Genomic DNA, 24,413 nt, shown 5'->3' with positions numbered 1-24,413 from the left:
CACACACACACACCCTCTTTGGTGGCCCAGTAACTAGCACTCCAAGCATGCGCACACACACACACACACACACACACTCACACACTATTTGGTGGCCCAGTAACTAGCACTCCAAGCTCCCAACACAGGGAGCCCAGGTTCAACCCCTAATCAGGAAACTAGATCCTACGTGTCAAAACTAAAGATCCCATGTGTGGCAACTAAGATTTGGTGCATACAAATTAAGAACAAACAACACACACACAAAAACCAAAAAACCAGAGACACACATCGGAAAAATAAAAAAAGCCAAACACAAACCAACTCTGCCTAAAAGTGATTTTGACAGCTGAGTTACATCTAAAACAGTATGGGTTGTTTTAGTTCCAGAGTTGTAAGCAAGGCCACATAGGTGACAAGAGACAATTTGGGCTATTGCATCAAAATACCCAGACCCCTGCACCTTCTGTAATAAAAGCAACAGGCAACTCCCATCCTCTCTCCCCCACCTTCTTGGCCACCTTACAAATGGAATCATAATCCAATGTATCTGCATATTTGTTATTCAGGACATGGAACATTTTCCCATAGAAACAAAGGGATGAAAGAGATGAAAAATTCCTAGGTAAGCCCCCAAACCCCAACTGACTTACAATCCTACAAAATCGAATTACCTTTTATAATTTTGTTTCTGAAGGAAAAGACGTTAGGATGTCTAGTCAGAGATCCCATGAGTAAACACCTCCCCCACCAAAGACTGCTCTTCTAATCCCGACAAAGCAAAGGGCCTCCAGGGATGTGGGTAAAGCTTCAACCAGGCCTCAGCGCAGCAGTTAAAAAAAAAAAGAGTGCATCTGTGTAGTCTGTGTGCGTTCTGGGACTGAGGTCTGGTGGGAAGTTTTAGGGGTATCATGTTTTTTTAGGTAAGAGTAAATTCTGCTCCCTTGGAAAGCAATGACTTCAGTTCCCTGAGGGTAAGAGACCCTATCTGTATGTGAGCTATATGTAAACTAGATGTTAAAAGTAGGAGACAGCTTGTATTTTATTTTACTTCTTTAGAAGGCCTGTAACTGCACTGTCCAATTATGACAGCTACAAGCCACATATACTATTATTGGGGAACTTCAAATGTGGCTAGTATGACTGAGGAACTAAATTTTTATTTCATTTCATTTTTAATCAACTCAAATGTTAAACTTAAAAACTGAGGCTCAACTTGGTTACTGGAAGACTTTCAAGTATGTTTGGTTATTAGAATGACCTCAGTATGTGAATCTACTTTATTAACTAAAAGTTTTATGAAATCTGAACATTTCATGTAGTTCTAGTAGAAACTTTGCATCTGAATTTAGATATGCTGTATGTATAAAACATATACCAGATTTTAAAGACTCAGCAGCAAATAAGGAATGTAAAATGTTTCCTTAGTAGTTTATTTTTTTTAATTAATTAATTTTGGTGATTCATTCAGGTGAATGAATCATTGAGGGTATTCATTGAGGTGAGTAGGTTTTCACTAGCTGCCCCTGGGGCATGTGGGATCTTAATTCCCCAACCAGGGATGAAACTTGGGTCCCCTGCATTGGGAGGCGGATTCTTAACCACTGGACCACCAGGGAAGTCCCTCTTTGGTTCATATATTGATTACACGGGCTTCCCTGTTAGCTCAGCTGGTAAAGAATACACCTGCAATGAAGGAGACTCGGGTTCGATTCCTGGGTCGGAAAGTTCCCCTGGAGAAGGGATAGGCTACCAACTCCAGTATTATTGGGCTTCCCTGGTGGCTCAGATGGTAAAGAATCCACCCACAATGCAGGAGACCTGGGTTTGATGCCTGGGTTGGGAAGGTCCCCTGGAAGTGTACATGGCAACCCACTCCAGTATTCTTGCCTGGAGAATCCCCAAGGTCACAAAGAGTTGGACATGACTGAGCAATTAAGTGTGCAGTGAGTATGTGGTCCTTGTTGAAATAATAATATTTGGGGTATACTGGGTTAAAGAATATATGTTATTAAAATTGGTTTCACCTGTTTCTTTTTGCTTTTTTAAAAGGTTCTAAAAAAAATTACATTTATATTGGACAAGCTTCTTATCTATAGCCAAAATATTTCACATATTCCTATATAACTCTTAACAATTTTGTAGTTCATACTCGTCTTATCAGTAACAATTATAACTCTGCTTCTATGTATTGCTTAGAAGGAAAAAATTTTGAAAGCAATCCTAAGGTTTTACATTAAAAATTTTAAATATATAATTTTACTATACTTACTGAAATGTTAGCATGAAATGACACTATTTGAATTGAAAGCATTCAGAATATTGTTTTTAAAAATTACATTCTATTACATAATCTCTACAGAAAGATATGTTTAAGAAGACTAAATCTAGTGATTCTTTAATGAAACTACCAGTGATTATCCACCATCTGTTCAAAGAATGTGAAATTAATTTTGAATCATATGATTCAAATCCATGTGAATTCTCACCTGATTTATTCTCTGAAAAAAAATTTTAGTGATCCAAATAAACAATGTGGTATAATAATTAAAACAACATGGTATATTCAGAACCACATTAGTCTATGGAACAGGATAGACAAGAAGCAGATCTGAACAGATAGAGGATTTAATAAACATTAAGATGGACTTTCCTATCAATGGGGAAAAGAGGAAGCTAATGGGAAGTGGTGGATTTTTCTGGATAACTAGCAAGCGATTTGGAATTGATTTAGGTTGAAACTGTCAATACTTGTGAAACACTTAGCTCAGTGCTGGGCATACAGTGAATGATCAATAATATTGTTACCCTGAGGAAAACTAATAATCCCACTTCACTTCTACACAGAAATAGATTCTAGATGGACTGAGCAACTTAATGCAAAAAAATTTAGAACCAGGCTTCCCTGGTGGCTCAGTGGGAAAGAATCGGCCTGTCAATGCGGGAGATACGGGTTTAGTCCCTGATTGGAGAAGACCCCACATGTCTCAGAGCAGCTAAGCCTGTGAGCCACAATTATTGAGCCTGTGCTCTAAACAGCTGCAACTACTGAAGCCCGTTTGCCCCAGAGTCCATGCTCCACAGCAAGAGAAGCCGCAGCAACGAGAAACTCAGAGCATTGCAGCTGGGGAGTAGCCCCCGGTCTCCACAACCAAAGAAAAGGCCCAGAACAGCCAAAAATAAATACATTAATTAACAAATTAGAACAATAAAATATTCTAAAAGAAAATACAAATGAAAATTTTACCATCTTTGGGTATAGGTATGGTTTCCTAAGTATGTCTTAATAGCCAGGTCAGAGAAGAAAAGATTTATCAAATTAGACTACAAACAAATTTAACAAGTTTATACTACAAAAAAAATAGTATACGAAGTTGAAAGCCAAAGAAAGGAAAAAACAGGCAGAAAATAATTTGTAATATATAAGACAGAAAGATCTCTGAGGAAAACTCAAGCACCTGTAACAGAAAAGACAGGCTAATTATATACAGAGGCAAATCACAAAGAGAAAACAAAATGGCCAGCAAACCTGTGAAGCACTGTCCAGCCTTGGTAGAAATCAAAGAAATACAAACAAATATGAGAGACTAGCAAAGATGGAAAAGTTGCCAACACTTAGTAACCCCCCTTTCACGCACTAGTTACTGGTGGGCATGTCGACTGGGATAGTCTTTTTGGAGGGCAGTCTGGTACTGTCTATGACTATCAAATGACTCAGCAACTCCACTTCTAGAACTTAACATTAAGGAGATGGTCCAGTAAATGTGAAAAAAATCCACTCTGCCTAAGGAGCTATACTACTGTGTTGTTTATAAAAGTGAAAAACTAGAAACAGCTATCAATTATTAATGGATTAACTAAATTATGGTATAGTTATACAATGGAATACACATCTTAAAAATGTTTAAGTATATGGTATCTATTAGTTCCCTGGGGAAACAAGTACCCCTTGAGCTCCCAGATAACAGGGCACGTCTAGAGGTTTGTTTTAACAATAAACTTGGGAGTATTTGTTATTTCTTCTCCAGTCTTTCATCTCCATTAGCTGTGTTAACTGAGAGCTGGCTGCTTACAGCTGAGTTGTAACCTGGGTCCACAAACCTCTTGAAACATATGCAAATCTTTTTGTGTGTGTGTACATTTTACTGGGAAGAGAGTCCATGGATTCATTAGTGCCTCAAAAGGACCCCTAGTCCACCACTGGTTAAGAACCATTGGAGTATATAGCTTAATGGGCCAAGTTGTTGTCTAACTGCCCTCAAAAGCATATGTGATTGTACAGTGCGTCAGCTCAGCAGTCAGTCAATATTTACTTAGTATTTACTAAGTCTTACCTTGATTGGTAGCCCAATTATTGTAAAAATTTGGAATAGATTTCTTTACACCCTTTGAAAGTATCTGAAACACACACACATACTCAAACACATGCATATACTCACACACACAATCCCCAAAAGCTCTCTGGCAGCTAGGAGACAAAAAGTGAATTAGAAAGTTTCAAACAAAATTATAATATTAACTTTTAAAAGAAGTAATTATTTTTCACAGTCATTTGAATCTTACATCCATCTGAGCTCCTTTAAAGAGATAACTTTAAGATTTAAGGACTTAGAAAAAGACTTATCTTTATGAGGACAGTCAAGTTCACAAAATCAGATAAGGACTAGAACACTATCAAGTAATTAGTTCTAAATGAAGAAAGCAATAAATCACTTCATATATTAATTTTAAAATGTTCAGTAATTTACTGATGCCATATTATGAAATATATAATACTAAATTTGAGGCCCCAATTTATATAATTTTTACAGTATTTCATGGTTTGGTAAAAATGATTCAGATATTTAAGGGAAGAAAGATTATCTACTGGCCACAATAATATCATAGTGATAAAACAGACTACAGGGGAAATCAGCAACTATAAATGAATTGAAATCAAAGGAAAACATAATTTTGGATTAAATGAGATTATCATATTTTCAGGAGGCAGAGGAGGTAAGAAGTGATAAGCAAAAAAGTAATAAAATCAACAGGATTTATTTATGAAGGCATATTGGGCAATATACGCTTACAGTATTATTTTTAACACACAAAGATAATTATCTTCAAAATACTATCAGATTTCCCTGGTGGTCCAATGATGAAGACATCACGCTTCCACTACAGCGGGTATAGGTTCGATCTCTGGTCAGGAACTACTAAGATTCCACATGCATCAGGGCCAAAAAGATAAAATAAAAACTTCTACTTAAAAAATAAAAATAAAATAATAATTATTATCTTCATGAACTGGAATGAACTATGTATGGACTTAGGATTAAAAACACCCAAAGGTACTATATGATCTCTTTTATGTTTTATTATTCCCAAAACTGACTTAAAATTCTGTTGTTGGAAATTCCATTATAATAAATTACAAGGTACAATCTAAGTTAAGGTAGATTTTTACTGAGTTGAATTTTACATAAAATATGTAGGTGTTATGCTTGGCTCAATAGTACATATTTAAGCCTGTAATTTTATTTGCTGCAAAGTGATAAGACCTGGAGAGCTATGTTTCACAATTCTAAAACCTGTAATTTATTTTCATTTTTATTCCTCAAATGCCTTAAAATGTTGAATGCTTTTATACACTAATTTCATTCCAAATAAACTATTTAATGCAAATTTAATTAAGGCAAAACACAAGTCTCCTGTATTAGCAATGACATATACCCAAAAGAGTCTTTCACCAGAGGTTTCCTTTACCAGATATTCCCAAATGAATATCATAAAAAACATAGAGAAGTCATTAAGCATGACTAATGGAATTACAAGAAAAATAAATCTATACACCTAGCAACCTTTGCAGGTATCATCATGAATGAGAAAGCAATACAAAAGCAAATGCAGAAAATATATTGAAATAATGTTCAGCATTACTAGAAGTTAAATAAGACCATTTTCCCCCCAAAAGTTGAAAAAACAAACACATACCTTCAGTATGAAATGACTGGCAACCTAGTAGGGCATATACACAAGTAAAATAACATAATTTCCTTATTATATTTATAAACAGTATTATAATTCTCCATCAGCTTACATATAAAAATATGAAGCACTCCATGAAATATAAGAAACAACTCAATCCTCAAGTTATTTTAACTCTTAAGAATATTAAATACAATAAAATGATTTTAATATCATTCATCAAAAAAAGATATATCATCATGCCAAATATTTAACACAAACATCACAATCTACTTGTTTTTCTGCTCCTAAAAAGGAAACACTAACTGAAAACAAAAACAGGTTTCTCATTCTGAGATAAATCAATATACAGAAGCCATTTTAAAAATAACTTTTTCCCCAACTTTATTGAGATATAACTGACATATAACATTGTGCAAACTTAAGATGTAGATGAAATGATTTGATATAAGTATATATTGCAAAATGATTACCACCATAAGGTTAGTTAACACATCCATCAACTCACATAGTTAACAATTTTTGTTTGGTGAGAAGAGTTTAGATCTACTCTCTTAGCAACTTAAAATACACAATATAGTATTGTGTATATAGTATATAGTCATGATGCTGTAATTTACGTCCCCAGAACTTATTCATCTTAAAAACTGGAAATTTGTACCATTTAACCACCCTCATTCATTTCCCCACTGTGCTCGCCTGGCAACCACCAGTCTGCTGTTGCTAGGAGTTCAGTTTTTGTAGATGCCACAAGTGAGGTCAGATGACAGCATTTTCTTCTGTCTGACTTATTTCACTTAGCATAATGCCCTCAAGGTTCATCCACACTGTCACAATGGATTTCCTTCTTTTTATGGCTAAACAGTATTCCATTATTATAGAGCTCTCTCACAGGTTCTTCACCGATTCATTAAAAATAACTTTTCTTGTTTACAAAAGTATTTCCTATTTATTGTTGTCGTTGTTTAGTTGCTAAGTTTTGTCCAACTCTTTTGCGACCCCAAGGACTTCAGCATGCCAGGCTTCTCTGTCCATGGGATTTTCCAGGCAAGAATACTGGAGTGGGTTGCCATTTCCTTCTCCAGGGTTCCTATTTATTATCACCTATTTATTGTAGAAAAATGGGAAGCTACTAGCAAGTGGACACATACACCCAGAATCCCACAACTCAGAAGAAATCTTTTTTCAGTGCCTATTCTTATGCCGGGCCTATATATTTCTTTTAGGAGTTATTTTCTAAAAGCCACTGTTTTTATATTTGTCCTGTTGAAATTTACCAATATAACTGGAATATGTTCTGTCCCAACTAGACCTCTTACACTTAAGGAATAAAACTTCAAAACCACAAATTTTGATGATGTCACATTTCTGGGACAAAATTTAAAATACATGCTTAAGGTAATAAGTTATCTTATGGACCCATTCCTTTAAAAATTATGCATTTAAGCAAAATCAAAGGATTATGCTTCATTACCAATTCAGCATGTTCACTGCAGCCATGTCATTCAGGAAGCCAAACATTTTCTATTTTGTTTTCGTACCTTAAACAGTTAAGGAGGAAGGCCAATCTCTATTACACATTACAACGCATTAGTATTTTTACTTGATGTTTAAACTCACTGAAGGATAAACTCATCTTTAAAATATGCTCACATTCAGGGTTTAATATATCATTACACAATTGAAACAATAACAATAAAAGAACAAGGAATATTTGCACTACATCCCTATGCACTCGACCTTCCATCTTCTGGAGTAAGACTCTACAAAGTTAAATTCTGACCAGCACTCTCTCTTATTTTCTACCAGAAACATCACAAATCCTAAAAACACAAATCCACAGGCTGAAGTGACTGTTTCATTATGTAAAGAGCTATATATTTCTGTAGATACCTTGGTTGCTACTTTTTTCAAGCCTAAAAGATGACCAAATGGTTTTTAGAAACATGAATCAAAAGGAAAAATAGAATCAGCATTATTTCTGAGAGAATATTTTTGCCTAGTTTAAACCATGAATATATTGTAGAATGCTATATCATGAAGCTGATAAATCCTAATTTTTAGTACTCTAACAGATTAAGTACTCAACAGTTTCTTTTCTTTTTTTCTGCTACAATGATATTTTAAATATAATTTGCTACAATGATATTTTAAATTTCTCCCAGTTTGGATTTTTTAAAATCTCATTCTTTATAAAAACATATTGATTGCTACCAGCTATAGGCTCTGAATTTTAGACAACACAAAATAGTTTTTCACAAACTTTCTAATTGACTCTCACCTAAAGGCTGGAAACCCCCACTGAAGGCTTTTTAAACTCATCAGACATATACATATATACACTCAAAAAAAAAAAAAAAAAAAAAGCTTTAATTGTAGGATCTCACTGACACAAACATAAGGAAATTCTGAGTTATGCATACTTCACATTAAGCTTTTTCCACTGACATTGTAACTTTTGTCAATATTCAAAGAAAATTCAACCCTGGTCAAAGGTGACAGTTTGACAACCCTGGAAGCTAACATCCTCTGTTTATATGAACAAGTTCATGCTGTCTGCTCAGGGAAATGAAGTTTTTCTCATCCCTGACTTGATCTCTCAAGTTCAAATCACTACACTTTAGGATTGTGAATTCTGTCTCCAAGATTTAACTTTACAATCCACCTCTAAAAAAAGAGATGAGAGAATAATATAAGCATCAGATATGAAAAGGAATACGTTCTGAGACTACTTTCTAAGGGCCTTTGCACAACTAAACTAGAAACATATGCAATAAGTTCAGCTGCCTTAAAAACTATCCCCTCAAATTAAAATTCTTAAGTCTTTCTATTTCAAAAACCACAATTACTGGCTTTAAAACAAGAATAGGACCATAAATCCCTTCAAAATAAAGTTGCAAATAAAATGAGCTGGATACTTGCATTCTCAGTCAACAAACACGCATGTCTCAAACCACACTGACACAGAAGATCCTTTTGTTTGTAAACAGAAGCCAAAGAGACAGCTTATAGCTCTTCCCCTATGATGTACATGGTAACAGTAGTAGAAAGGAAACAAAGGACAACTTAGAGTTAAAATGAAGACTTCCTCTATTTTAATCTAATTTCTATCAGGAATATATAAATTAGTTGTAAAACACCTACCATCGCCTTCATAAACTTAAAAAAATTCCAAACATACATTTACAATTTTCTATTAAAAAAAGAGAGAGAAAGTCCATTTTGGAACACAAAGAACCATAAACCTCTAAAGAAAACAAACGTCTCATTGCAAAGTGACAGTTGCCCACTCTCCTTCGAAGTGCAGTGGGTAACAATACAGCTTCTGGATTCAGCTTGGCCTGTGTCTGGATCCAGCCCTGCCATTAGCAGCAGTGTGACCTTGGACAAATTACTTAACTTCTCTGTGGCCATTTCTTCCTCTTTCATCTGAGAATAGAACCCACCTCTCTGAGGATCATGACTTAAAACATGCCAAGAGCTTATAACAGTGTCTGCTTGGCACTCTGTAAGTGAATGGTGTTAGGTATTATTTTTACTATCTTCATTTTTAGGTTTGGGGCATAATTCAAAGTACTTTTAAAGTAATTTTCTGATCACTTTTTGAAAGATAGTATAATAATCATTATGCAAATAATTAGTATACCTTCTCAAATGAGCCCAGGGTAAGTAGAGTTATAGCCCAGAGGGGTAAAGAGTTTTTTTTTTTTTTTTTAGAGTTTTTCTTTTTACATACACAAATCTTGGACGTGGCTGTTACTGGTAACTCTGGCTTGATTTCCCATATGCAAAAGAAAATCCCCTATCAGGAAAAGACAAGCAACATTAGAGAACACTTGGGTTTGTCCTGATCATTGCAGGGTAAAGCCAAAGTCACTTTTACTAGCCTGATGGGCATTGAAAATATTAGTCACCAAATTAATCCCAACAAATAACAATAATTGATTGGCTCATTGATGTATTTCCCCTTGTCTTCCCCAACCTTTCTCTAAGTAGTCAGAAAGGAAAGTTTTCATATTTTCTGAGAATCTCATTATTGCTCTCAAACCATACTCTATATCTTAGTAAAATTAAAAAATGAGTCAGCATAAGCACCTCAAAAAACTAGTAGTGCACAGAATATGGAGATATTTCTCTTCATACTAGAAATAAATCTGGAAAATAATTTTAAAGAGTTCATCAGAATGCCAAAGGAAGAACAAATGGAGAATGAGTGTTGGATTCTGCAAGCTAGTTTCTAAAAAAATTTTCAATCAATATAAGTATTTTTCATCTTAGTAGTACCATAATACATGAGAAATGGAAGTAATTATTATGAATAAACCCAATGAAGAAAATATCCAGTATGTGACAAACTCATACTTCTTTACTGACTATGGCGGGGGGCGGGGATGGGAGGTCAAGACACTCATCAACCTTATTTGCAAATTGTATTATGCATAATCATGCCACACGCTAATATAGTACTGCCTTCAGTGATGTGATCTAAAAGAAAATTTACAAGACAGAAACTGTCCCTAAACTGCAAACATGTTTAAAGGCCAATTTAATCAGGAGTCTATTAAGTCATTACGCTTCTTATAATAAAGTTAGTTGAAGGCGAGGAAAAGGCCACTTGGTTCAACTACTGAAACAAAACTATATGTACTTCTTTCAAGGATATTCTTCTCCGCAACACTCCACATAACTCAGAGTCCAACATTTATATTAAAAGTGACCTACCACGTTAATGATTATCCAGGAGGGTCAGGAAGAGTTTTATGACTGAGGGTGATTCCTCCAAAGTTCTACCATCACCACAATAAATTTCTCCTTGTTCTTATTTAACTCCTCCATGACATCCTGTACGACTTTTAGGTGAGGTCAGAAAAACTAGTATAGTCACTGCTAGATAGATGGAGTTCCATATCATATAAACCTATGGCATCACCCCCCTTGAAAGCTCTGACAGTCAAAGCTACACATAACATATTTTCACTCTATCTTAGCGCTATGCGTTTTCTAGGTACCTGGCAGGAAAACAGAAAGGGGCAGCCCCATTTTTCTGTTACTTGTACCTTTGTTGTGGTAGTTGTTGTTAAGACTTCTTCCAAGGCAGCGAAACCTTGAAGGGAGCTGGGAAGATCTGGGATGTCTTGTCTTTCCAGCTGGGTACTCAGTAGAGCTGTCATGAGGCAGTACGATGGGTCAAAGACAAACCTCATGGCATCAGATGCTCGTCTTTATGCGTATAAAAACGTGACACTACCAAAAGGTTACCATGTGGACCTAATTTTGAAAATACAAACAGGAAGCACCCCCACCCCAATATTACCATTAAAAAAAAAGGAAACCAAACCTCAAAGATACCTTCCAAGGAAGTCATGGGTGTGACCAAAACTAACAAAAGTAATAAAACGTCATCCAAAACCCTAAAACCACCAAAAGTGAGGGTCTCGTTCAACTAAAAGTCAAATGCCTATAAATTACTCGTTTCTTTGATTAGTAAACATAGCCTAGATTCAGAAATGTAAAATCCTCTCCAAATGGGCTTAGGTTTTTTAATAGTAAAGGATCACCACTCATAAGAAAACATCCAATGTAAACAGGCTATTTAATTAAAATAAGGACATGACAATTAAGAGAAAGCAAAGTAAAAACATTTTTAATCGCTGTTATCACGATTTAAATGTACAAAATAACTGATCAGTGGAAACTAGATTGTTAAATCTGACTTTCCTATTCCCAGAAATAAGCACAAAACTGTTGTTTCCAACATTGCAGGGGAAAAAATACTTCCGATTTTAGAACGGTTCTATTAACAAAGCACAGATTTAAAGAAAAATCTTTTCCTTTAAATACCACACAAAATCAGGGACAGTGATACTTTAGAACAAATTTTTAAACATTATTTTTATTAAGAAGTATCAAAGTATTTTGATACTTCATTATGCAGTAAAAGGATATTTTTCTGAAGAGCTCAGTAACCTAGAACTGTCAGATAACTTTTTCAAAGAATAAGTTTCAAAAAAACTAATAAAAAACAGGAGGTTTTCTGCTTCCTTTTGTAGGAATAATGTACATTACACTATTGTACACATAGAATACACAATAATGTACACAATAATGTACACTAGAGTGTAGGTAATCTACACTCTAATAGAAAGGGGAAAATACGAGTCACTGGTGGTCAGAACATCCAGGTATCTATGAAAATTCATGAGATACACACGTTTGTAGGGCACTAGAAGAGTTAAGCTTCCTTGGCTTCTACCTTCAACCTGCAGTTTAATCTTGAGCATATTATTTACCTATTCACAATATCATCCTTTTCTGATAGACTACCTCTATCAATTACCCATACAAAAATAAGTCAAAGTAACTACCACAAGCACAATGATTAACCTAAACCTAACCTAATACAAATCACAAATAATTTGAATATGATATGAAATAACTTTAATATAATGATATCACTTGAAACAATTTGACATTAAGTACCCAAAGAGCAACAAACAAATGATACCTTTTACTAGTCCTGATGAGGGTTTTGCATATGTAAATAAAATTGTTTAAAAAACATCAATCGAGAGCAAGAAAATGAAGATGAAATGAGAAGTTGGGGCATAATAGGAAGTGCTGACCAAAATATTCATGTTGTAACACTCCAAACAATGATAGCACTTTCTCCCCCTCCCATCATGTATATCATGAAGCACCTGATTAAGAAACACAGCCACCTTAAACTTCTTAACACAATTCATATTAACAGCCTGTGGGCAAACATGTGGATCCTGACTAGTGAGAAGAGGGGATAATTTATTTAGCTGGGTGTACAGCAAAGATTTTGTGCAGTTTAGCTCCCAGTTGTGCAATAACCAAACTGCTGGTGATAGAAATCAACTCCTTTTTTTTTTTTTTTAAATGTTTTGCTTTTTCAAAAAAAGATCTCTTCATTCTCTCCCTGTGTCTCAATCAGGTGCTTGAATTTTCCATCTTCCAAAGGCTACAGAAAACAATCGACTAGATAACACCAACCTGACCAAAAGTGTGGTGCTGTTTTGGTTAAACTCACAGACAACACAAACTGTCACATTTTCTTAAAATCAGCAGCCCCCTTCTCCCCCTTACACTATGAATTCTAACAACTGTGATCTTCCAAGAGATGGAAACTGGTACCAACACAAACAAGAACGCTGAAGCCTTGAATAAAGTCAAGCAATAGAATTCCACCACATTACACTATCAAAACTGATCTAGTCTTCACAGTGTTAGGGAATGAAATTTTTTAAATGACAGGCACGCTAAATAAAACACATAAGTCAATGAACACCAACAATGTGATCAACAAAACGTAAACAAATAATCACAGAAAAACGTTGAGGAAAGAGGCAGAGTTCTATTATCTTTGCTGAATGATAACAAAATTATTTGAGATAATATACTCAACAGCTGAAAGCTTATTACGGCCCAGGCGGCTATCCAACCACTTTGGAAATCTAAGACACAAGCGGACGATAAACACCATTTGAAGACTGAAAAAGGGACCTAAGCTCAGTTTAATAATTAGGTGATACACTGGCCCTTTCAAAGGGCATTCCCCGAGGGCATTCCAGAGACAATTTATGAAACTGTATTTAGGGAAAGATCTATTACTTCTCTATGCTTCGGGAAGAGCACTGATCTGAGAGTCTTCAGACCGACATTTCAGTTCCTGAAGTTCTAAACAGCTGTGCGAACGGAGCAGGCCGATCCTTCCACGTACCTGGCCTCAGTTTCCTCATTTGTTCAATACAGAAGGCAGCATTACCGCGGGGATCCTTTCCAGCTCTAACATTCTACGACCCACTTTGAGCACTATTTATTTGATACGAGGGTATCAAACACAATGACAGGATCAGAGGGGACAAGAAAAACAAAAAAAAGATGTGGCATGGCTCTTTAGGAAAGAGAGGATTGCTATCTCTTTTTGCCCCTAAATTTCCTGTGGTTCGCATTAATCTTCCGAAAACTGGCTCTTGTTTTCCAGTCTTCGCCTTTTCCATCACTGCTGGCTACAAGTGTCTGCAAACGCCTCTTGCTCCACACAACTTCTTTTCCTCTTTGATCCGCCTGACCATCTTGCCAGATTCCTTTAGCCTCAGACCAGCTGGGGTGACACAACGGACTACCCTTCCGACACTGCATCTCTGCCCCCAACACCAGAAGCACTTTTTAAAAAACTCTTTATCCCCGGCTAGAAAACCAGAACGCGCCGCTTCCCACCGCCACACGCACCAGCCGGGGCTTGGCGGGTCCTGATGGGGGATTCTGCAACCCCCCCGCCCCCCGAGCCTGAACGAAACGCTCGTATTTGTTGTCTGGACTCCTTATAAGGCGCTGTTCCTTGAAGCTTGGCTAAATCCCCCCCACCCCCCCGCCCCCCGCCGTGCTCATCCCACCCCCCAAGAGTCGCTGATACCTCTCCTGAAATATGGAGAAACGAGAGGAGCTGGCGGGGGGTGACTGCACCTCGGAGGTGTGAGCTGCCGACAGCAGCCCACCCAGACACCCGCGCACGGACGGTCTCTGCCCGCTACCCATCCCGGCCCGCCGCAGCCTCCGCACGACGCCCCTCGCGCGGCCCTCCAGCCTTCACCCCGCGTGGCTCCTCTCACCCAGTGCGCGGTCCCCGCGGCCGCCCTCCCGGCCCGGGGAGCGATGGCGGCGGCGAGGCCCTGCCGAGCGTCTGGACGGCCGGGGCGCGGGGCCCCACCCGAGCAAGCTCCCCGGCCTCCCTCCGCGGGCCCCAAGCCTCAGACCGGCCCCGCAGTTCCTACCTCGCTCGGCCCCTCGGGCGCCAGCGGCTGCCTCCTCCCCGCTCTCTGGCTCGCCCGCCCGCTCGCTCGCTCCCTCCCTCGGCCGGGCCACCGCGCGTCGTCGCCTGCGCTCGGTCCCGCCCGGGGTGACGGCTCCGGCCGACGACTCTCCTCGCGCCGGGGCCCACGGGGGCGCGCGCGCCGCTCCCGACCGCGCGCGTCGCCCGCAGCCCCAAGCGCGCCCCGCGCCGGCGCGCGCCGCTTCCTGGTTCCGCCCGGCGCGCGCTCGCGAGCCCCGTGGTCCCTCGCCCCACCTCCTCGGCCGCCCTGGAGGGACCCGGAACCCCCTCCGCGTGTCCTGGGCGAGTGCCGTGCGGGGGGCGCCGGCGCCGCTGGCAGCCCCTCTTCGCGGTGCTGGAGCCGCTTTGCAGCTCGACTCCCGGGCGGGTTCGCGGGCCGCGAGCACATGCTGCTTTGTTTGGGTAGGGTCGGCTGCCCCCTGTTGTGGTCGTGTTGATTGGCCCCCCCTCTGCGGCCCGCCCACCTTCCTTCGCCCCGGCTGGGGCCCGCGTTCTGGGTCCTGTCACTCGCAGGCCGAGGTCAGAAGTCCACTGCTGCCCCATCAATAATTATCCCGGGTTTGCTCCCTGGAGGGCGTTTCAGCCTGGGCTCCTGCCGCTTACCACACGGAGGACAGGCAAGAAGAAAGCCTAAGGGACACAGCAGGAGTTTACACCGACCCTCCATCCGCTGTTCCAGAGTGAATCTATGGGGGCCAGAGGTGTCCGAGATATTTCCCTCTCTGGGGAATCCCACCAGTGGAACTACAGGAGGGACTGTCTATCCAGAGAGAGAAGAATAGACAGGATCAGCTGTGTAGGATCCAGAAGAAAGGGTCTCTGCGAGCCTTTTCCATGTAATGGGGATGGGGTGCAGTATCTGAGAAGGCAGCCTGAGTCACCCAGTCTCCTCTGGCTACATCTCTGGAGCTGGCCGACGGTTTCCCTGGCAACCCTCCAAGGGCCAGCAGTAAAGCAAGCATGTCAGATCTCCAGAAACCCAGCTGCAGCAGCAGAAAGGAGAAGGACCCCCTGCCCCCCACACGCACAGAGCATGTCCCTTCCCTACAGTCTGAAAATCTTCCTGTCCAGAGATGACCACGATCTGCAAGTCCCCACGTCCTCCCATAATCCTCCCTTGGCAGCTCTTCCCAGCAGCCTTGCCTTCACCTCCTGAATAACACCAGCTACAAAGATCTTTGTCTGCAGCTGATCACCAGCTCTTTCTCTGCCACCCAGGCTACCGCTTTTCTCCCACATTCTGGGCCAACACCTGGCACAGTGCTTCTTATGGAGTAGGTACTGAGAGCTTGGAGGCCAGAGCTGGAGGACAGGCTGGAGCAGGAAGCTGGATGGAAGTGCCAGCCCTGAGCTCTCTGGCAACCCCTCTGACAGTTATTGTCCATGAGGTTTCAACACTTAGGCACACCATATCTCTTTCTTGTAAACTTTTATATACCATTCCCTCTGCCTGGAATGTCCTCCTGCCACTTGACATCTGCCTTTCGGTGACACTTGGTCTAGGCAGTATGCACCCTCACCCTCCCTGTTTCCAGCCACACATTTATGCTCATATTATGGCACCCTCATGCTGAAGGACAATTTCTTGTTTACATACCTTTCTACCCTCAATGACACACAATATCCCATTCACCTTTAAATGCTCCCACGCTGTCCCAGCCCAGAGCAGACACTCAGTAAATATTTGAGGAACAAACCCTACCCTCTAGGAATAGAAATGGAAACCAGGATGACTGCATAGTAATTAAAAGCACAGAATCACAAAATTAAAAAGCACAGCACAGGTAAAGGTTCTGCCTGCCAGTGCAGGGGATGCAGGTTCAATCCCTGGTCCGGGAAGATCCCACATGCCTTGGAGCAACTAAGCCCATGCGCCACAACTATTGAACCTGTGCTCTAGAGCCCGGGAACTGCAATTACTGAGCCCACGCGCTGCAACTGCTGAGCCTGAAAGCTCTAGAGCCTGTGCTCCGCAACAAGAGAAGCCACCACGATGAGAAGTCCGAGCACTGCAGCTAGAGAGTAGCCCCTACTCTCCACAACTACGGAAAAGCCCATGCAGCAACGAAGATCCAGCACAGCCGAAAATAAATAAAATTATTAAAAAAAAATAAAAACAGAATCTAGAACCAGATTCACCATCAGCTCCTTGAGTTGTGTGACCTGGAGCAAGTTTTCTGTCTTGATTTCCTCATTGTAATATAATAATGGTAATAGGACCTACCTCAAAGCATTGGGGGGAGAATTTAGTGAGTGAGTACATGTCAAGTGCTTTGAATGCTGTAAAGCACTAAAGGGCTGTTAACCATTGTTGTTTTTAAGATTTACACTCCTCTTCCTAGGACTGGTCAAGTCTAGGACTCAGTGCAGTTGCCTTGGCTGTTGTTCACCAGCGTGGAAAGTGCTGGTCTGAATGCTGGGAGGGCGGGGCAGGTATGTTTCTTGACTCTTGCATCTCATAGCACATCTCTGACTGACCACTAGGCACCAAGCTAGATCTGGCTGGCTGTGTGCACAGACATAAAGGACGGAATGTTCTGGCTACTACCTCTGCAAAACAAGAATGTTGTCAACCCGAGAGAGGAAGGAATGTTCACTACCTACCACTCCCTCCTTTCACTGCAGACGAGGTGAGACCCTACCTGGGTCTCCTGGTTCTCACAGGGCCTCAGAGACATAGACCCCTAAGTTGAGGGGACACCAGACTGAGACATGACCCATAGGGAGTCACAGAAACAAAGAAACTGAATAGGAAGCCAGGATCCAGAAAGACCCTACAGAGAGCTCACATAGGAAGCTGCCTGAGACATAGCTGTAGGTGTACAGGTGTTTACTAGTCAAGAGAGTGGGGGTCTCTCTTAGCCCACCCTGGCCTGACCAAGGAGAGAGAGACTTGAGAGCCTGGAAGTCTGGTGGGCAGCCCCGCTCAGGCATCCTGCCTGCTCTCCACCAGGGACTGACCCCAGCCTCCTCCCCTCACCTGCAGCACCTAGCTTCCACGGAGAACAGTCCCCACGCTTCCCATCCCCGCTCAGCCCTGCCCAACCACAGGGAGATCATGAGGGTATTTTCTGGAAATGTAGTTGAAACTACAACCACAATCCCCTCTAGCCAGAGACCCACGCTCATACGCTCATGTGGCTTCTCTCTCCAGAACTCTCTGTACCTTGGGAGTCGTACTGGTCCTGACCACACAGCAGCCACAAAAGGACACCTGCGGGAACTTTCCTTCTTCCATACCGGAGTGCTTCCTCCCTAGTAAGTCAGTACAGGCCCCTGGAGCCTCAGACACTCACCAAAGACCCCTGGCATCTCCAAGGCCTCAGAATGGAGGTTGGTCACAGCCAGTGGTTCATGGTGGGTGGGGGTGGGGGTGGGGGCTCTGTTGGTACCAGGGCTTGGTTCTGCCAGAGCACAGACAGCGAAAAGAGCTGAGTTTTACAGTTAGATCTGTTTGCAAATCCCAGCTCTGTCAATTTCACAATTGTGTGACCTTAGTCAAAGTACTTCACTTCTCTGAGGGCCTCAGTTTCCCTCCAGTGTGACTCATAGGAGGTGTAAGTTATGTTTGTAAATGTATAGACATTTTCTGGGAGTATACAGAAGACTAAAACTGTAGTTGTCCCTGCGGAAGGGACCCAAGGGACAGGAAAAGAGAGAGGCTAACTTTTCACTGTGTGTTTGTGAGCACGTGTGGGCACACACACATGCACGATCAGTCGAGTCTGACTCTTTGCGACCCCATGGACTGTAGCCCACCAGGCTCCTCTGTCCATGGGATGTTCCAGGCAAGAATACTGGAGCGGGCCACAGAGTTGGACACGACTGACAACTCACACTCTTTCACAGATTACAAGTCAAGCAGTAAGACACAGCCCTTTAGGCAACTAGTTCGGGCTTTAAGAAGAGGCTTCTGGAGACTTCCCTGATGGTCCAGTGGCTAAGACTCTGTGCTCCCAATGCAAGGGGCCCGGGTTCAATCCCTGGTCAGGGAACTAGATGCCACATGCCACAACTAAGAGTCTGCATGCCTCAGCTAAAGATCCTGTATGCTGCAACTAAGACCCCACACAGCCAAATACATAAATATTAAGAAAGAAAGCAGAGGTTTGCAATACAGGATTGAGGGGCTCAAGGGTGCTGAGGAGAAATACCTGGCTCTACTGGCTAAAGTCCCTGAGCACCTACTTGCTATGTGCTCGGCTCTGTGAGTGAGTCTTCATAGCAATTCTGGCAGGTAAGCCTTGCTGTCCTCCTTTTACGAAAGAGGCCGCTCAGCTCAGAGAGGCAGACTCATGTGCCTGGAGTCACACAGCAGAGCCGGGTTTGCTTTACAAAAAAGGAAAGTGGTTTCAGGTTCACCCGGTTGCTAAGTTGGCAAAGTTGGGATTTGGAAGCAGATCTAACTCAGCTTTTTTTTTTTTTTTTCTGCTGCCCACGTTCTGGCAGAATCAAGCCCTGGCACTGACAGACACCCCTCTTCCCCACCCCGAATCCATTCTGCGGTCTCTGCCTTCCTGTTGAGTGTCGAAGGTCCAAAGTCTTTATGTTTTCCTCTCTGCCACATGGACTGTATGGAAGATGAAGAGGATGTCCCCAGGCAGGAAAGGGAGGACTGACATTCCAGGTGGATGCATTGGAGTTGAGGGGCCAGTGCACTGGGGAAACTGCACGGCTGAAGCCTGGAGCGAAGGGGACGCGGGTGCTTGGGGTCCATTCTAGCAGCAAATGAAGACCAGGCCAGTGAGGAGGGGATGGAGCACTGGACCACCCTTCATTTTGACTTTATACCCACACTGGCTCCTGGCTCTGGGGAGCCGATTTCGGAGGCTGGGAGCAGACAGGGAAGGCATCAGTGGGTTGGTGCCAGCCATAAATCAAGAACAATGGAAAACAGAGCTGGAGGGAAAGGAACCTCCTCAGGTCATAACAAAAAGGACAGGCAAAGTGGTGGGGAGGTGGCGGAGAAGGAGATGCACCCTCTCTCGTGTACTGCCCTGAGGGCTTGAGGTCCATACTGGGCTGGCTGAGACACAAAAGATTTCTTGTTGGGCTAGAAGGAGGAGAAACTAGCTCAGCGGAAGAGGGGACTAGTAATCAGTGGGCTTAAGGATGGGGAGCCAGACCTGACCTGGGGCTGCTCAGGACAGTCACCAGGCCCATCAGCTGCCCATCTCGGTGCCCGTGGCCCACCTCTCCTCTCACCCGCCAGCCTCTCAGCCCTACCCCTGCTGCAAGGAGGGTGGGCTCCTCTCTGGCCTAGGACACGTGTGCTCAGCCCAGATGTTGCACCTCCCTGCTCTCCCTGCCCTGTGAGCTTCTCTCCCAAATCAGGTGGACAGGGCAGCTGGGCAAAGGAAGGCTGACTTCCCCCCTCCCACCCACTGGGTCACCCTCCCCTCACCCCATTCCCAGAAACAGAGGACAGTCACTGTGCCTGAGGCTGGAAGGCCTCGTGTTCCCTTGGTGACTTCACTGTAAGTTGACTTCCTTGAAGAGTGGTAGAGGACAGGGGGCAGGGGCAGGAAGCGCGGACCCAGCTGTTCCTTTCCCTCCCCCAACTCACACCGAATTTCTCACGGCTCATGTGCCCCCTCCTTAGGTACCACTCTGTCTTCAGGGACAGGCATGGGCAGCATTTTCACAGTGGGGTACCAGAGTGTGGAAATTCTGGGAGAGGAAGAGACACTGGTCTCAGGGGTGCAGTCTGAGCATGAACCTGTGGCTCCCCCACTTCCAGGAGCCTTAAAGGTAGGGGCTGGAGTGGAGGTGGACAGCCCCCTGCAGAGGCACCATGGGGGTGAAACGGGATGCTTAAGAGCCCATAGACTTCGGCTTCTACTGTGCCTGCTGTGCTGGGGCACGGAGATACTTCCTGGAAGGCCTCCAATTTTCCTGGGAAGGCTCTTCACCCCCCACCTCCCCTCTGGCTCCTGCACAACAGGAACTCTCCTTGGAAGAGACCTGGAGCAGAGGAGACAAAGGCATCTCTGTACCATCTCCCCCTGCCCCCGGGGACAGTTAGGTCAAGGCGACCTTAAGGTAGGGGCATCAGCAGGGCCCTCTTCACGGCTAACCTGGTCTCCAAGGGCCAGAAAGAGGACTTGGGATCATTGTTCCCTTCCTATGTGACTCGAACCCACATCCGTGTAAGGATGGGGAGCCAGACCTGACTCGGGGCTGCTCAGGATTTAAACACAGGGCAGGGACCAGCACAGGGATGGACGTGCCATGCTTGGTGTCACAAAACAACCATGGGCTGGTGGGACTTCCCTGGGGGTCCAGTGGTTAAGACTCTGTGCTTCCAATGCAGGGGGCACAAGTCCGATCACTGGTGGGGGAACTAAGATCCCTCATACTGCATGGCCAAAACAAAACAAACCAACCGTGGGCTAGAGTGAAGACTACGGCACGTGCTCAGGGTAGGGAAAGTTTTAAAGGGTTGTATAGGGACAGTGCCCACAGAGCCGAGCAACTTGGATCCCAGTGCCAGCTATGCACTCACTGGCCAGACTGCCGTGGATGGGACTCTGTCCTGGACTAATCAAAGGGGAGGGTTCTGGCTCTGCCTACCTTCAAGGTTGTCACAAAGATCAATTGAGTTGAAGAGTTCAACCAGGTTTGCACACGAGTGTGCCACGGTTCAGTTCAGGATACATGCAGAGCGTGTGAACTACTGGCTCGGCTAGGGATTATTCTGCTTCCTATTAAACTATGGCCAGTCTTCTTTTGGTGAATGTATTCCTGTGAGAATTTTTGTTTAAATCCTTCCCCATGTAATGCTGTGACCTGGAGTTGGTGATGAGGGGCAATTAGGGGCAACAGCCTGGGACCCCAGCTCATCCAAACGCTAGGCAGGCTTTGATCTTTCTGACCCCACCCCCTATGCCTCAGTTTTCTCCTCTGTCGTCTGGGCCCCTAAAACCACCAGCCTGCTTTGCTTTGTGGTGGGAAATAGCAGAGACCAAACCAGCGGACTGAAAGCAGAAAGAAACCCCAAATTTGACATTTCCGGGTAGTTGCATTATCCAGAGCGACCACAGTCACCTCTGCCCCCAACCCAACTCTGACACCCTTCCGTCTTCCACTCTTCTTCGGTTGGCCTTTGCCCATCCTGGGAAAGCGCCAAAGCTCCTCCCCTCCCACTGCATCTCAGACGGAGAACAGAGGCACAGAGAAAGAGAGAGAGAGAATGAATCAAGAGGAGGAGAATCCCAAAGCAAGAGAATGAAAACATGAAACAAAGGACACCCAGATGCAGGGCCTCACAGAGAGAGGCCAAATGGGGAGAGATCCAGAGGTGGGGGGAAACAGCTGTTGCCATTGGACACAAGGGGAGGAGGGAGGCACATGGGAGCTCTGAAGGCACTGAGGCACACCCTTGGAGGCCAATCCCTTCCATTTTGTTCATGGGCACACCAATGCTAGCTTCTCAGGACCCAGGAGGACCCACCCCTAGTCAAGCCCAGTCCAGCCCAGCCAGATGTTTGGCGGGTGTGGCTGCCAGCTGGAATAGCAGGCCCCCACAGGCCTTGAGGAGGAAGCTGGAGAGGCAGCTGCCTGGAAGTGGGCAGGCAGGACCCCCACTCTGAAGCCACTCTGCCATCCCACCCTCTCCAGATGCCCAGATGCTGGTATCTGGCAAGGGTGGTCCTCTGCCTTCTAGATGTGGCTCAGAAGACTTGGAAGCCCAAGGGATCTGCTCCTACTGACTGACCTGCTCACAGTGAGAGGCTAGAGCGCACAGGTGCCACCTCGGACCCACCCACTGTGGGGTGACGGGTTTGAATCTGCCACTGACAGCCCTCATGGCACTGACCGAGTCACTTCCCCTCTCCAGCCTCTGTTTCCCCATTTGTAGAATCATCATTACGGTTGTTTCCAGCTCTGACACTTGGCGATCACTCCAGGTGACGCCTTAGCTGTGTGTCGGACCCTCCCCGGCCAAACCCTTTGCACAGAGTAGGGGAAGGAGAGAGAGAGAGGCATTGTTTCCTCCCCCCTATAGCAAGGTTTGCCTCCTCCCTTGAACCCCTTCACAGTTTTCGATTCCTTTCCTCGTGATTCTGCCAACAGAGACTGTGACCACACGTGGAAGTGGGTCGGGGGGAGGTGATCCAGCTTCGGCAGCTTTAAACTTCGGTTGTTTTTTTTTTTCTGAAATAAAAGAATGAAAGTGGGGAATAATGAGTGGTAAGAAGATGGGGTGGGGGGTGGTGTGGGAGGGAATGGAGAGAAAAGGGCAAATCCAAGAAGGAATTGGAGAGGGAGGGAGAGGAGGATGATTGCCCCCAGGATAGCAGGTCTTGGCCCAGCCAGCTGTGAGTGGGCAGCCAGAAGGGCCCCTCCCTTGGTGCTGCCAATACCAGCTGCCAGGCAGAGGGGAGGCCCCAGAGGAGAGGGAAGCTGGGGAAAGGGAATGGAAGACTTCCAGGGTAGCCTTGCCCAACTCCCCAGGGGGCTCTTGGGGAGGGGGCTGTGACCCAGGCAAGGCTTGGAGAAGGTGCTGCCTGTTCCGGCAAGGCCTGTAGGCAGTGGTGACCTTGTGAGCATTCACGTCACCTCTCCCTGGACTTTCTGAAGATAGGACCAGCCTCAGATGTGACCGGGTTGGGGGTGAACGGAGAGGTAGGATCCTGTATGGACCATGGTTTGTGGACTTGGCCCTGTGCCCGCTGTGGGACCCTAGGCAAGGCCCCCTCACCCCTCTGGACTCCATTTCTCATCTGCAGAATTTCCAGGGCTTGAAACATTTGACTGCCAGGGTTCTTTCCTGTTTCTGCTGCACAGGGGAGTGCACAGAAAAGCCGTGGAAGGAGGGGCAGGGCAGGGGGCCTCTAGGTGAGCTGGCAATCTCTGGAATCCCCAGCCCTTCCCCTCAATACGGCTTTGCCTCTGAGATCACAAAAGCTGTGTCCCCAACCGACACGGGCGCGCGCGCGCGCACACACACACACACACACACACACACACATTAGACTTCTTAAATCTAGAGGCTCAGAAGATGACAAACGCCCGCATCTCCAGCTGCTCCAACCTTTTCCTCCTCCCTTTTGACAGATGAGAAAACTGAGGCCCCGCGCTGGGATTTCCAGAGCCTGGGATTTCCCAGCCCTCCCACTCCCATCCTCCAGCCACTCCCGCCCCTCTTGCCCAGCACGGTCTGCGGCAGCTCCGCGGGGTCGCCGGCGAGGGCCGGCTGGGATTCCCGGGGGACCCCGCCGTCGGAGCAGCCCCCCGCGCTCGGCGCTGCCCCGCCTCGCCCCAGTGCACTCGCCGGGGAGCCAGCCACCGAGGGCGGAGGCGGGGAGAGAGCGACCGAGCCTGGGAGGGGTGCTGGCAAGAGCTCGCGCGCTGTGTATGGTCTGTCAGAGGCAGCTGACCTTTAGGAGGAAATCGCTGCTCTCGGCTCCTTCCTGTAGTAACAGCCGCCGCCGCCGCCGCCGCCAGGAGCCCCGGCCGGGAGCGAGCGCCGGCCCCGTCGCCGGACCGCCCGGCACGACCAGGTGGGTGGCCCCGGCAGCGCGTCCCCGGCTACGCGCGCCCAGAGGGGGCACCCCGCTGCTGCTGCTGCTGCTGCTGCTGCTGCTGCTGCTGCTGCTGCTGC

General features: G+C 44.7%; 2 protein-coding genes and 1 non-coding gene across 6 annotated transcripts in view; 2 read left to right on the top strand and 1 right to left on the bottom strand.

Moving 5' to 3' along the window:
- The window catches only part of LOC120867075 (signal transducer and activator of transcription 5B), a 65,036-nt gene extending 50,116 nt beyond the window's left edge, over window positions 1-14,920 (bottom strand). For 2 of the 4 annotated variants that reach the window (XR_005721804.1, XM_040245263.1), the window contains exon 1: window positions 14,748-14,920. The gene's annotated coding sequence lies outside the window, so the exon portion shown is untranslated. Of the gene's footprint in view, window positions 1-11,006; window positions 11,114-14,747 lie in introns of all 4 variants that reach the window. The other 2 variants (XM_040245264.1, XM_040245265.1) reach the window with 2 other exon arrangements.
- Window positions 14,921-18,728: 3,808 nt separating this feature from the next.
- TRNAG-CCC lies at window positions 18,729-18,801 on the top strand. The gene has a single exon. It is a non-coding gene; the product is annotated as a tRNA-Gly (tRNA).
- Window positions 18,802-24,219: 5,418 nt separating this feature from the next.
- LOC120867072 (signal transducer and activator of transcription 5A) overlaps window positions 24,220-24,413 on the top strand; it is a 21,408-nt gene continuing 21,214 nt past the window's right edge. Inside the window, exon 1 of the mRNA XM_040245254.1 lies at window positions 24,220-24,312. The gene's annotated coding sequence lies outside the window, so the exon portion shown is untranslated. The remainder of the gene's footprint in view (window positions 24,313-24,413) is intronic.

Source organism: Oryx dammah, unplaced genomic scaffold, assembly GCF_014754425.2.
Source record: "Oryx dammah isolate SB20612 unplaced genomic scaffold, SCBI_Odam_1.1 HiC_scaffold_8, whole genome shotgun sequence".
Taxonomy (NCBI): domain Eukaryota; kingdom Metazoa; phylum Chordata; class Mammalia; order Artiodactyla; family Bovidae; genus Oryx; species Oryx dammah.
This window is presented reverse-complemented; position numbering and strand designations above follow the sequence as displayed.